Source organism: Petaurus breviceps, unplaced genomic scaffold (assembly GCF_028583685.1).
Source record: "Petaurus breviceps papuanus isolate PSGF00001 unplaced genomic scaffold, PetGlider_PUasm1.0 90603, whole genome shotgun sequence".
In the NCBI taxonomy this organism is placed as follows: domain Eukaryota; kingdom Metazoa; phylum Chordata; class Mammalia; order Diprotodontia; family Petauridae; genus Petaurus; species Petaurus breviceps.
The window spans coordinates 987,869-1,001,252 of record NW_027187284.1 but is presented as its reverse complement, the minus strand read 5'-3'; the positions used below and the strand labels follow the sequence as shown (position 1 = coordinate 1,001,252).

Here is a 13,384-nt window from a genome sequence, read left to right as displayed (position 1 = left end):
AGAGTGACCTGTTCTCACCCCTAACCCTGGTGTTGATGTGTGAAGCCATGTTCTTGTGATGTAGCCCCGACAAGCCCACCACTTCTAAATAATGCCAAAGCAATAGTCAAGTTGGCACATGAATTTTAATATTCTTGCATTATTTAATTTCTAAAAAACTGAATCCCATCAGCTTTTTCATAATTTTGATTAAAAAAATAACCTTTCAGATATTATAGCATTAAGTCAGATTTTTCAGTTTTTTTCGAGGGGGATACATTATTATGCACAAAATAAAGTGACATTGAACATAGTCAGAATTGTTAAGTTTTGAGGACTTCTGTATTAGATTTGGTTTTTCATTTTCCTTTGCAGTGGTTGTGTGTGTGTGTGATACAGTGATTTCTATGAAATTACAATTGAGGGGAAGGACAATAGAATTTAAAAATCACTCTGTAAGCATAAAAAGCAATTTGAATAAAATATGACTATGATATCTACCTAATGAATGTTGAATGCTATGCACCAGTACCCAATATCTTAGTTTTGTTCATATTGCATCATGGCAGCTTTGATAGAATTATATGCAATTAGATATAGTGCTCAAAACGACCCTTTCTCTTCTCTTCTTCAGGCAGGCACCTAACAAGACCACTGAAACAAATTTGTGGAAAAAAAAAACAATTTTAAGGCTAAAGCAAGCATGTCTCTTACCGTATCTTTGGTGAAAGGAACACAGGGTCACCAGGCTTATTTACATATGTTGGAGCTTCTAATTCTTGGAGCGACTATTGGAAAAAATTAAATTGAGAGTTTGAGTAATATCAGATTTTTTTGACTGCATCAAATTCCATGCTTTGTTTCTCTGAGATTCATTAGTATTCTGAGGAATGATGAAGAATGAGATGGAAGCCATATTACACAGTGATATGCTTGTAGTTGGTCACGCACACTGAGAACCCTGTTTTTAAAATGAAATTACAGCTATTAAAGCTTCAATAAACAGGCATGGCCATTTTAACTTGTTTTACAGGATATAACTTTCCAAAGTTTATTGGATATTAAACAATATCAAGAAGTACCTAACATATGTATGTGTGTGTATACACACATACATACAGATATAGACTTGGACACTAAACATGCTATTAAGGATTATTCTGTCACACAGTTGTGAAGTGTTATAATTTAATAAACTGAGAAATTAATTATGAGATTGTTTCTTATGGCCATTAAACATTATTCAAAAACTAATAAGTTCAGTATGTTAATGAAAGTAGAATCCCTCAGTGTCTGAAAAGATATTATTCATTCTCTTACTAAGTGTGAAACCTCTTTTGGAATTTTCATTTATACCATTATGAATTATGTTTTTGCAGAACTTCAGGGATAACAACCAAAAGATCTACATGTGGTAATAAAAAGTATGTATAAGGAGAGAAGTATTCATGGTGGTTCCTATCAAAGGAACCTTTGTTTTAGTATTTATTTGAAAGAAAAAATGTGCACAATATATTTATATAATTAAAATGAATCAAGTACAAATAATTTTTCTGTAAAGTTCCAAACAAAATTTCACTTTATAGATTAAATTTAGATCCCATTTTACTAATAATATTTAAATGATGCCATTGTTGAATAAGGACCCCCCCTCCCCAAATGAATCATACATGATCATTTTTAAACCATATGTAAACATATATTCAAAAAAAGCATTGTGGCATATAATCACAGGCTTTTCACTTTTGTGTCCATGATTATTTTATTAGCTTCCCAAAGGTCAAAAATCATTAATATTGACATATGTTCTCCAGAGCAGTAATAAAAAAATCACTGTTATATGTGTGGAGATATCTTTCCCAATTCTAACTTCTCTGTTAGCTTTTATTTGTGAAAATGGAAAAAAAAATAAGAAAAATTACATCTTCAATTTTTTTTAATTTATGGTACATGAGAAAATTAATGAAATAATGGTCTTTATTAATTAATTGGCATTATCAAATAGGTCTACATGAGAACTATTTAACTTCAAATGTATATACACATATACACAAATATATAAATACATATGTGTGTATATTAATATCCATATGTATATCTATATCATCTATTGATACTCTCTTTGGCAGAATATATACTAAATTTTAAATGATACAGAGAAGATTAGCATTGCTTTTGCTAAGGGATGACAAATATTTGTCAAACATTCTATATTTCGCTTCCTTTGCAGCAAATGCATATGCTTATTTGTGAACATATCCATGTTAAAATCATATATAAACACATACAAATTTTAAGATTCATAAATATACATACACATGTATATGTATATAATTTTCTTACATATATGTATATATATATAAATTATGTGATCTACATCTAAATCTGTGTCTATATATTTTAAATTTGATCCTTGGAGTATAATGATGCAATGTGCAACAGAAATGGACCAAACCAAGCAAAGAGCAGATGAGTGTTTTTGTTACTGACAACTAAATTCAAAGTAATTCGGGGAGTTGAGTATAGCACAAGCTGCTGTGGTCTGCAGGAATGCCTTTGTGTAAGATGAGATGCTGAACTGCACTGAGAAGCAATAGGAAGTCAGCAAAGCTTCTTAATCAGGTGTATGCCATTACTAGTGCTATATTTTAGGAATATCCATTTTACAGTTGGGGGAAAAAGGGGTACAATAAAGACTCAAATCAGGGAAAATAATTAGGACATTATTTCAGTAGTCCAAGAGCAATTTTATGAAGGCCTGATAGAGTGACAAATTCATTGGGTGAAAAGAAGGGTCTGGATAGTGGAGATATTATGGAGACAGAATCAATGATTTGACAATTGATTTAATATGGGAGGTTGAGGGAGAATGGAGAGACAAACATGATCCTGAGATTGTTAACCCAGGTTACCAAAAGGATGGTGGTACCCTCAACAGAAATAAAGTAGTTAGGAAGAAAAATATGTTTGAGAAGATTATGGTATAAATATTTTAGAGTGTATAAGGTTTATTTTTTGCTTTTTCCATAACATCTTTGGAAACAGATGTAATAGTGATATTGCTGGGTTAAAAGGTCTAGGTAGTTTAGTAACTCTTTGGATAAAATTTCAGACATGTGAAAGAAGAGAAAGACCTAATAAATAGAAATATATAGAGAATGATTTTACATATATACATAGTTGTGTCTAATTATAGCCATCTCTGGGGTAGGTGGAAGGAGAAAAAAGGGAAAAAAAGAAATTTACAAATAGTTTTATTATATATTTAAAATAAATTGTAAGTTGTATATAATAAACTTTCAATTTCACATGTAATTATCTTTTTATTAATTTTACTCTGCTATGGAAACCCTTGTTTTATTTCATAAATATATATTATATTAATTCACATATTAATATAATATATAATAATATAACAAATTTTAAGAAAAGAAAAAGATAAAATAAGCCTTTAGTACAAATAAGCTAAAATGGCCAGCAGATGTGGAGTTCCTGAAAGAGATGAGAACAAGATAAATAAATTTGAGAGTCATCATTATTATTTTGATGATAATAGAAAACCCCAATCCAACCTGATCTTTCCCCTTTAACTTCTCCCCTCCCGCCATCTCTTTATCAGTGACCAGTCCTTCAGTAATATTGGACTGGATTCCAGGGTTCTAGGAGGTATATCTGGAATCTTCCACTATGTACTTGTGTTCATATTAATCAACAAGCCAGTCTTAAATAACTTTGAGAAATAAGTATTTACTAAGGTGTATAGTGTATAGTAAAAATAGCTGGTTCAAAATATCTTTACCAAACTGAGGAGACACTCTCTTACACATAAATACAGAGTCCAGGGGGAAGTAAATTTAAGCACAGGATACATAGTATGGCAAAAAAGGACAACTCAAGAGTTCTTGGAAGTCCTTCGCTGAAATTCCTTGTCTGCCTTTCTAAGGATCTTCATTAAGTTCTCCATCAGCATTATATAGCTTTCTTCTGTGGTCATTGCGGAGTATCTTGTGTATTTTCTTAGAAGTTTCCTTTGTCCTTGGTTCCCAAGTCTGTTCCAGGAACGTTGCAATGATGCTGACAAGCAACTCAAATCCTGTAACTCTTCAATATTTATAAGGTGAACATTTGATTGAGGTAGAGAAGGGGAAGGAGATAAAGCTATTTCTCTTTCCCTTTTTCCCTTATCCACCTAAGAGATGGTTTCTCAGGGGTTTGACTCTAATGGCTTCCACCATTGAGCTACCTGAGTACTTGAAGATGATTTTCAAACTGATTTTCTATTTTATATAACCCACAGGGTATGCATGAATCTCTTCAGTCAATCTCAGTATTGGTTCAGTAAAGTATCTAGTGGCTTTCACTCCTTCCAAATCAATCACAGATTGCTCACTGCTAACCTAATGTCCTAATTGATTGTTTCAGTAGAAGTGTTCTTTTTTTAATGCTTTATTAACTTCTGTTTTACATCATTCATTTCCGCCAGATTTTGAGTTAGAAATTTTCTCCCCATTTTTCCCCTACCCACTGCCCCAAAATAGCAGTCCCACAGGATATCTCCTCCTCCAATCTGCTTTCTCCCATATTTTCTCCCATACCCCTTTCAACTTTTACAGTGGATCTTTATGGCTCAGTGCCTGTATATCTCATTTCCCAAATACATGTAAGATGGTATTAATAATAGTATATATATATATATACATATATATTTACATATATATATACATATATATTTACATATATATACACACATATATATATATACATATATATATTTGAATATTTTATTTTAAAACTTTGAATTCCAGATTCATTCCCTTCCTTCCTTGTCACCCACCCTTACTGGGAAGATAAGCAGCTCAGTATAGGATGTACATGTGTGGCTAATTTAAAACAATAACACAGTAGATATATTGTAAAAGACTGACTGTATTTCCCTCCCTCCTATCCCACCTCCCACTTGTTCTATTCTCTACTTTAATCCTGTCCCTTTTCAAAAGTGGGTGCTTCCATGTTCCCTCCCCCCCAGACTACCCTCCCTTCCATCATCCCCCCTCTCATCCCCTTCCCCCCCTACTCTCCTGGAGGGTGAGATACCCTATTTAGTGTATATTTCATTCCCTCCTCAAGCCAGATTCAATGGGAATAAGGTTGACCCATTCCCTTTTGCCTTCCTATTCTTCCCCTCTATTGCAACCATTTTCCCTTGCCTCTTCTGTATGAGATAGTTTACCCCAATCTGTCTCTCCCCATCTCCTCTCATTATATTCCTCTCACCTCTTAATTTCACATTTTAAGTATCATCCCTTCCTGTTAAATTGGTCCTGTGCCCTCCATCTATGTATACCTGTAAACATATATACACACATTCACATATGTATTCATATGCCCATACACCCTCATATATAGACATATATATATATATATATATATATATATATATATATTTTTTTTAAGCAATCAGGGTTAAGTAACTTGCTCAAGATTACACGGCCAGTTATTTCTGGGTATGGTGCTGAGTGTCTGAGCCCAGGATTCGATCTCCAGGTCACCCAAACACTGGAGCCAGTGCTCTTACTTGCTGAGACACCTGGCTGCCCCAAAGCAATTGGGGTTAAGTAACTTGCTCAAGGTTACATGGCCAGGTGTTTCTGGGTGGGTGCTAAGTGTCTGAGCCTGGAATTTGATCTCCAGGTCATCCTGACACTGGAGCCAGTGTTCTTACTCACTGTGCTACCTGGCCACCCCCATATATATATACATATATACATATATGTGTATATATATATATGTGTGTGTACATATATATATATGTATTTCTAATCCCTTAAAATACTGAGAAAATTTTCATAAGTTATAATTATTGTTTAGTTAATAGTTCAACTTTGATAAATTCCTTATGATTTCTTTTCCCTGTTTACCTTCTCATGCTTCTCTTGCTTCTTGTACCTGAATGTCAAATTTTCCATTCAACTCTGGTTTTTTCATCAAGAATGCTTGAAAGTCCTCTATTCCACTGAATGACCATATTTTCCCCTGAAACAGGATACTCAGTTTTTCTGGGTAGGTGACTCTTGGTTTTAATCCCAGATCCTTTGACCTCAACAATATCATATTCCGAGCCCTTTGATCCCTCAGTGTAGAAGCTGCCAGATCCTGGGTTATCCTGATTGTGTTTCCACAATATTCAAATTGTTTCTTCCTGGATGCTTGTAATATTCTCTCCTTAATCTGGGAATTCCAGAACCTGGTTATAATATTCCTAGGAGTTTTCTTTTTGGGATCTTTTTCAGGAGGTGATCAGTGGATTCTTTCCACCTCTATTTTGCCCTCTGGTACTAAAACATCAGGGCAGTTTTCTTTGAGAACTTCCTGGAGGATGATTTCTAGGTTCTTACTTTGGTCATGGCTTTCAGATAGTCCAATAATTTTTAAATTATCTCTCCTGGATCTATTTTCCAGGTCAGTGGTTCTTCCCATGAGATATTTCCCATTGACTTCTATTCTTTCATTTGTTTGGATCTGTTTAACAGCATCTTGATTTCTCATGAAGTCATTAGCTTCCATTTGCTCCAGTCTAATTCTGAAGCAATGATTCTCCTCATTGAGCTTTTGAGATTCTTTTTCCATCTGACAAATTTGGCTTTTTAAGGCATTCTTCTCCTCATTGCCTTTTTGAGCCTCCTTTTCCATTTGAGTCAGTCTGTTTTTTAAAGTATTATTTTCCTCAGTCAGGCTGTTGACTCTCATTTCATAATTTTCTTGCATTGTTCTCATTTCTCTTCCCAATTTTTCCTCCACTTCTCTTATCTGCTTCTTAAGGTCCTCTATAGCCTGTAACCAGCTTGTATTTTCCTTTGAAGGTTTTGGTGCAGGAGTTCTGACTTCACTGTTTTCTTCCTGTTCCATGCTTTGCTCCTTTTTGTCCCCAAAATAGGAGTGTAATGTTGGAATCTTCTGTCTGCTTTGTTTCCTTTGCCTGCTCATTTTGCCACTCAATTACTTGACTTTTGGGCTTTTTGCTACAGTAGGACTCTGCCACTAGATGGAGGAGCTTTCATCCCAAACGCTGGGGTTTTCTCAGCTGCTGGAGGTATTAGATGGGTACCCTCTCTGAGGCCTCCACACACTCTGGCAAGCTGGACACACACCCCAGGACCTCCACCCTAGACTGCAATCCAGATCCAAGCAGGTTAAAGCAAGAGCGATTACCCCTCAGACTGGTGATTGGGCCTCCTACACTCTGAAGGCCAGGAGCTGCAGCGGCCACATGGCGCTGGCTGGCTGTGCCAGCCATCTCAGCGGCTTCTCACCCCAGGGGTAAAAACCACATACTCCTACTTACTGGTCCCAAAGTCCAGACTGCACTGATCTCTCACTTTGTCCTTTGCATCTATGTGTTGATAAATCTGGAAACGGCCACAGCTGCTGCCGATCTGGAGTCCCTTGGGCTGGTGGCTGGTCAGGCCTCCCCTGGGGCTAAAGCCCAGGCGAGGGCCTGGGCTTGGTGTGCTGCATTCTGGCCTACCGGGCTGTCCTCAGCGGGAGGTTAGCTTCTCTGTGTCATTTTGTGGGTTCTGCAGCTCCAAAGTTTGTTTAGATTCCCCTTTTTATATGGGTTGGGGAAGGTGGAAGCTGGAGCCGTGGGAAGGTCATGCTTCTACTCCGCCATCTTGGCTCCGCCCCCAGACATATTCTTAATACTGATATTAATGTATAGTATCTTTTTAGTTGCTTCAGCTGAGGATGAGGGTGATAAGTGAATTGATTTAATTGATTCCCCACCATTACCTTAACTACTATAACTAGGTAAATCTTGATACTACTTACAGAAGATGTAAAAATGTTTTGGTGAAAGATAAGAAGCATGGTTTGGGACATGCTGAATTTGAGGTATCTGTGAGATATCTAGGTAGACATGGGAGATGTCCTATAGTCAGATGGATTAATTGTAAATAGTTATCCATTATTTAAAATATCATATTTTGTATCCTTTATCTAATAGATTGGATAGTTCATATTCTAAACATTTCCTAGTTTTAAAAAATATTCAGATGCAAACTTGTGATGCTTGCTTGTGTAAGTCTATACTGGAATTTCCACAGAAATTGGAAAGGCTTTCCTAGACTCCACCAGCCACTGACTTCATGGGAGTGGGGCATATAGGACTATTTATAAAGAATATTGGAAGAAAAAAGAAGTCAGGTCAAGAAATGAATAGTTCTAAATTCATCCTCTAACTTGATGCCATGTGGATTTTCAAAAGCTGGGTTTGGTACTCCTTCATTTCTGCTCACAAAGACTCTGAAATCTGATTTTTGGAGCTATGGTTCCAGCTGCCACTAGAGAGGCACATTGGATTGGTCATTTCATAGGTGGAACCTTTCAGAGACTGAGCAGCAATTGGTGATGTTCCTGCCTTTTCTTCTCTGCTTTTGAGTAGCAAAATATGCCATTCTAGTAATATAGCAACTCCAAAGGCAATTCCAAGTAGGAGCTATCAGAGTGTGATAGGGAGAATCAAAGAAACACAAATGCTCAACTCTGGAAAGTTCTCAATGTTACCAAGATGGAGAATGCATTCTGAACTCAGTACCTCTTGACCTGGCTTTTTTTCCTTCTTTTTACCCCAAATTCTCTGCAGAATCCCAGATATACTATCCTCCTGACAGGAGTGACTGGTAGACTTGGGAGAAAATAATTTTATCTCTGTATTGATTCTGATACAGGTTTAAAGTCATTAGGATAATACTTCTTTATTCTTTTCACACAAATGCTGTACTTAAAATGGTATTTAGTATTAATACTATATTTACTATTTTGTCTAAGAAGAAATTATTTAAATAGATAATATTTTATTTATAAGCCTTGCAACCCTTTTTCAAAGTCATAGAATTTGAAGCATTAGAAAATTTAAAGGATTCATAACCTTTCAATGTTTAATCCCAAACCATATTTCCAGTACAATTAGCTCATCGGTATGTGTTACAGGAGATGAGCTGGGTCCAAAATTGAATAAAAGAAGCAAAGTGGGCCAGATTGTCTTCATGAAATAATGTAATGCTGTGATTCCAAATTGTTCCCTGCTGTCAAAGCACATCTTTTAAAATATATACTCCAGTTGAATTAGATAGATGTGAATGATGAAAAAGCTCAATTTCAGAAGCATAAAAATTCCAGGTTACACAATGGAAAATGGAAAGACATGTAGGAAGTCTTTATAATCTGAAGCATGCTAATAATTGTCATTACTTGTACATGAAGTGGTGCAAAAATCATCATTCAGGATGTGACTGGAAATGGAGGTAGATGGAACACCATATAACTAATAATATTTAATGTTTAGAATTTAAGTTTCACAAACTACCTTATACTATCTCACTTGAGCTTTCCAACAAGCCTATGAGGCAGATGGTTTTAATTATCCCCATTTTACATATTAGTAAATTGAAACTGATAGAGTTTAAGTGTCTTGCCCAAGAAGATATACACAGTAAATATCTGAGACAGAATTTGAACTCAGGCTTTCTAATTCCAACTTAGATGCCTCATATAATGAGAAAGGGATAATTCTTAGCCCACATGCTACACTGTTATTCATAAAATATTAAACTTACATTAAAAAAGGAAAGCTTCTAGTATATTAGGTGAACCCTGTAGAGAGAATTTATGGAAGGACATAAGCATGAATCACACAGCATAAGAAGGTGTGAATATGATGTGATTTATACTTGTAGTGGGAATACCCATACAGTAAAATCAGGGATCTAAAACAAGTATACAAGTTCTTGAATTTAAAACTGACACCAATGATGGCTTACACTGAGCACAATATTAGTCTTTACAAGATGCACTTTTAAATGTGTTGACATTTGGATATAGCTTTGATGGATCAGTGGTCTCATCAGTGTGAGAGTATTTTCTTACAACTGCAGATCCCAACTTAACCAACTTATAAATATATGTGTTTTTGTATGTGTGTGAGATGTGAGAGGGGAGGGAGAAACCACCCACAAAACTTGAATTACCTGTTTATTCTGGAAAAAAATTCTGTTAATACTAAAATTAAACTACTGGGAACTTGAAATTAATATTAAAAAAATTACAAAAATAATGGAGGTAATCTTGTGTGAAATTAGGCCAAGGTTTGGATGGATACTGAATTAACACATAAGGGAATTGAATGATTTTTAATTGTTTTTCCTCACTATAGAGTGTTTGTGGGAGAGGGGATGAGGTTTACAGGCTGTACTCTGAACGGAAATAGCTTTGTTTTGTTTAATAGGATTAGATAGAAGGATAGTTGCTTTACAAGTCAGCGTTATATGTGTCTTTGCATGTTGATGGAAATTCTAAGTAAAAAAAATTTCAAAGGATATTATTTAAGAACATATTCAACTAAAGGACTTAAATGAAAACTTGCTGTTATTCAGTAAAATAAATCGCTTGCACATGTTATCTTTCCCCTTGGGCTGTATTGAACAATCCATCTATTTCCAACAGACCATTATGGGGAAGAAACAAGTGTAGTTATGTGTCAGGAGGTCTCAATTTCTCCACCTCCAACTGAGTGTTGTTGTCATGGAAACCATCAGAGATTTTCTGTCTAATGACTTCAGATATATTGTCTCCTATAAATGATTCATCATTAGAGATTAGAATGGTGAAATTCATCACTAATACTGTGGAGTAAGAAGAAAAGATAGTAGTGTCTTATTAATGTTGTCTAACTTAAAAGGAAATTTACATTTTTAGTGTATATTTTAGTGTGCTATCATCTGCTGCTGCTCCAAGGTCAGGTCGCCTTTTAAAATCTCAAATTTAGGAAGAGTAGCCAAAGGGCTCTTTTTAAATGGTCTCTAATCTGAAAACTACCAATTGATATCATGTGTCTAATCATAGAAATTATTTAGCTACTCCAAGTACTCTAAAAAAGCTTCTTATTTATTTGATTATCATTTTCCTTTATCCTCTCTACTATGTATTTAGTAATTTTGGTGAGAGTTGATTTCTATCTGGTATAGAAGATGCAAGGCATTGTTCCTCAATTCTAAGTATATGTTTAGATATAAATAAAAGTTTGGGAGAAAAAAATTTTTGCAGTCTTAGTCAGTTCTATCCTTTTATTTAACTAGTTTACAACTTTCTGAACTTTTATTTTTTCCCACTTAACAGCATTTTATTTTTTCCAGTTACATGTAAAGGTAGTTTTCAATATTCATTTTTATCAGATTTTGAGTTCCAAATTTTTTCTCCCTCTCTCTCCTTTTATATCTCCCAGATGGTAAGCAATCTGATATAGGCTACACACGTACAATCATATTAAACATATTTACACATTAGTCATATTGTGAAAAAGCAGAACAAAAGTTAAAAACAGAAGAAAGAAAAATAGAGAAATAATATGCTTTGATCTGCATTCAGACTCATAGTTCTTTCTGTAGATATGGTTAGCATTTTCCATCTTGAGTCTTTTGGAACTGTCTTAGATCATTCTATTGCTGAAAAGAGCTAGGTCTATCAAATTTGATCATTGCACAATGTTGTTACTGTGTGTAGTGTTCTGGTTCTACTCACTTTACTTTGCATCAGTTCATATAGGTCTTCTTAGGTTTTTCTGAAGTCATCCCCTTCATTATTTCTTTTAGCACAAGTAATTGTGCTAAAGAAATAGCACAATTCCATTACTTGTTCAGCTTTTTCCCAAATGATGAGTATCCACTCAATTTCCAATTCTTTGCCATCCCCAAAAGAGCTGCTATAAATATTTTTGTATATACAGGTCCTTTTCCCTTTTTTATGATCTCTTTGGGATACAGAACTAATAATAATATTGCTGGATCAAAGTGTAGGCATGGTTCTGTAGCTCTTTGGGAATAGTTCTAAATTGCTCTCCATAATTATTGGATCAGTTTACAACTCCACAAACAATGCATTAGTGTTCCAATTTCCCCACATCTTCTCCAACATTTGTCCTTTTCCTTTGTTGTCATATTAACCAGTCTGATAAGTGTGAGGTAGTACCTCAAAGTTGTTTTAATTTATATTTTCTGAACTTCTATTAAAAAATCTGGATGAAAGTATTAGTAATCCTCTATGGACAGGTTTCTAGCTTCATTTTAAAGACCAAAAAATGGTAATTTAATCCTTGCCAAATTATTTATCATCTAGTGATGCTTTACTCTTAGAAGTTGAAGTTCTAATACATTAGTAAATTGTGTAATGAAAAATATTCTAATAAAAATTAAGCTAGCTTCATGTATTTGACAATTGAGAGAAATAAGATTCTTACTGTTGTAAGTAGTGATAACAATAATTTACATTTATAGAACCCCTTAAGGGTTCTCTATTCCCTTAAACTTTACAAAGCACTTTACTCACTACCATCTTCTGAGGTGAGTAGTACAGAAATTAATTCCTTTTCACATTGATTAGCCCTAAACTTATCCAGGTTAAGTGACTTGTCTGTAGTTTCATAATTAATATGTGACAGGAATATGAGTGAAACCTTGACTTTTAATTATAATTTCAGAGCCCTCTCCATTACCCCAAGAATTGTTTATATAATTTTTATATATCTTAAATGTGTATGTATATGTGTGTTTGGGGGGGGGGGTTTGTTGTTAAATTTTTTTTTCAGTCATGTCTGACCCTTTGTGACCCCATTTGGGGTTTTCTTGGCAAAGATACTGGAGTGGTATGCCATTTTCTTCCCCAACTCATGAGTCTTCCTGAGTCTAGGTCCAGCACTCTGTGTAGTATGGCACCACCTAGTTGCCCTATGTGTATGTATGTATATATAAATATGAAATGTATCATGTAAATATAAATCTAAACATATTCATGTATATATTTACATACATATATGTATACAAACACATGCTTTGTAAATAACATAATAATTGCTTGTATAATCTTTTCCCTTCCCTTTTCTTTTTCTTTATGAAATGTGCCCTCCACCAATCTACCACATCCCGAGTATAACTAAGTAAGAAAGTTCTTGCTGCTTACTATATTTGAGATCTTATTTGTGTATCCCAGGGTAGAATGAACCTGAAGTTAAATTCTGACATAACCCTGATGCTTAAAGACACACAATCTCCAACCTTGAAGCTGTTGTGGCCAATTAAGTAACTATTCAATTTCTGGAGGTATCACAGAGCGACACAGCAGGAATGGGGGCGGTATTCATGGATTTTACTACATTATGGAATTAATAAAATAGTTATTGGTTAAATGAAGCTGTATGTATTTTGTTGCACTATGGATTTCAGTTGATTTTTATAAATATATATCTTATTTATTTGAATACACTATGGGGAGGGGGAGGATTTGTCTTTTTGGTGACTTGGGGAACCTGAGAATAACTATTATTGTTATTTATCTCTAGCTTAACCTATGTTTACTT

The 13,384-nt window shown here is 34.7% G+C and overlaps 1 protein-coding gene and 1 non-coding gene across 11 annotated transcripts in view; both read left to right on the top strand.

Annotated features, from left to right (window-relative positions):
• Positions 1–13,384, top strand: part of DMD (dystrophin) — a 2,504,498-nt gene that overhangs the window by 1,639,845 nt on the left and 851,269 nt on the right. The window lies entirely within an intron of this gene.
• On the top strand, positions 2,095–2,197 carry LOC138142803 (U6 spliceosomal RNA). Its single transcript, XR_011163543.1, has one exon. It is a non-coding gene; the product is annotated as a U6 spliceosomal RNA (small nuclear RNA).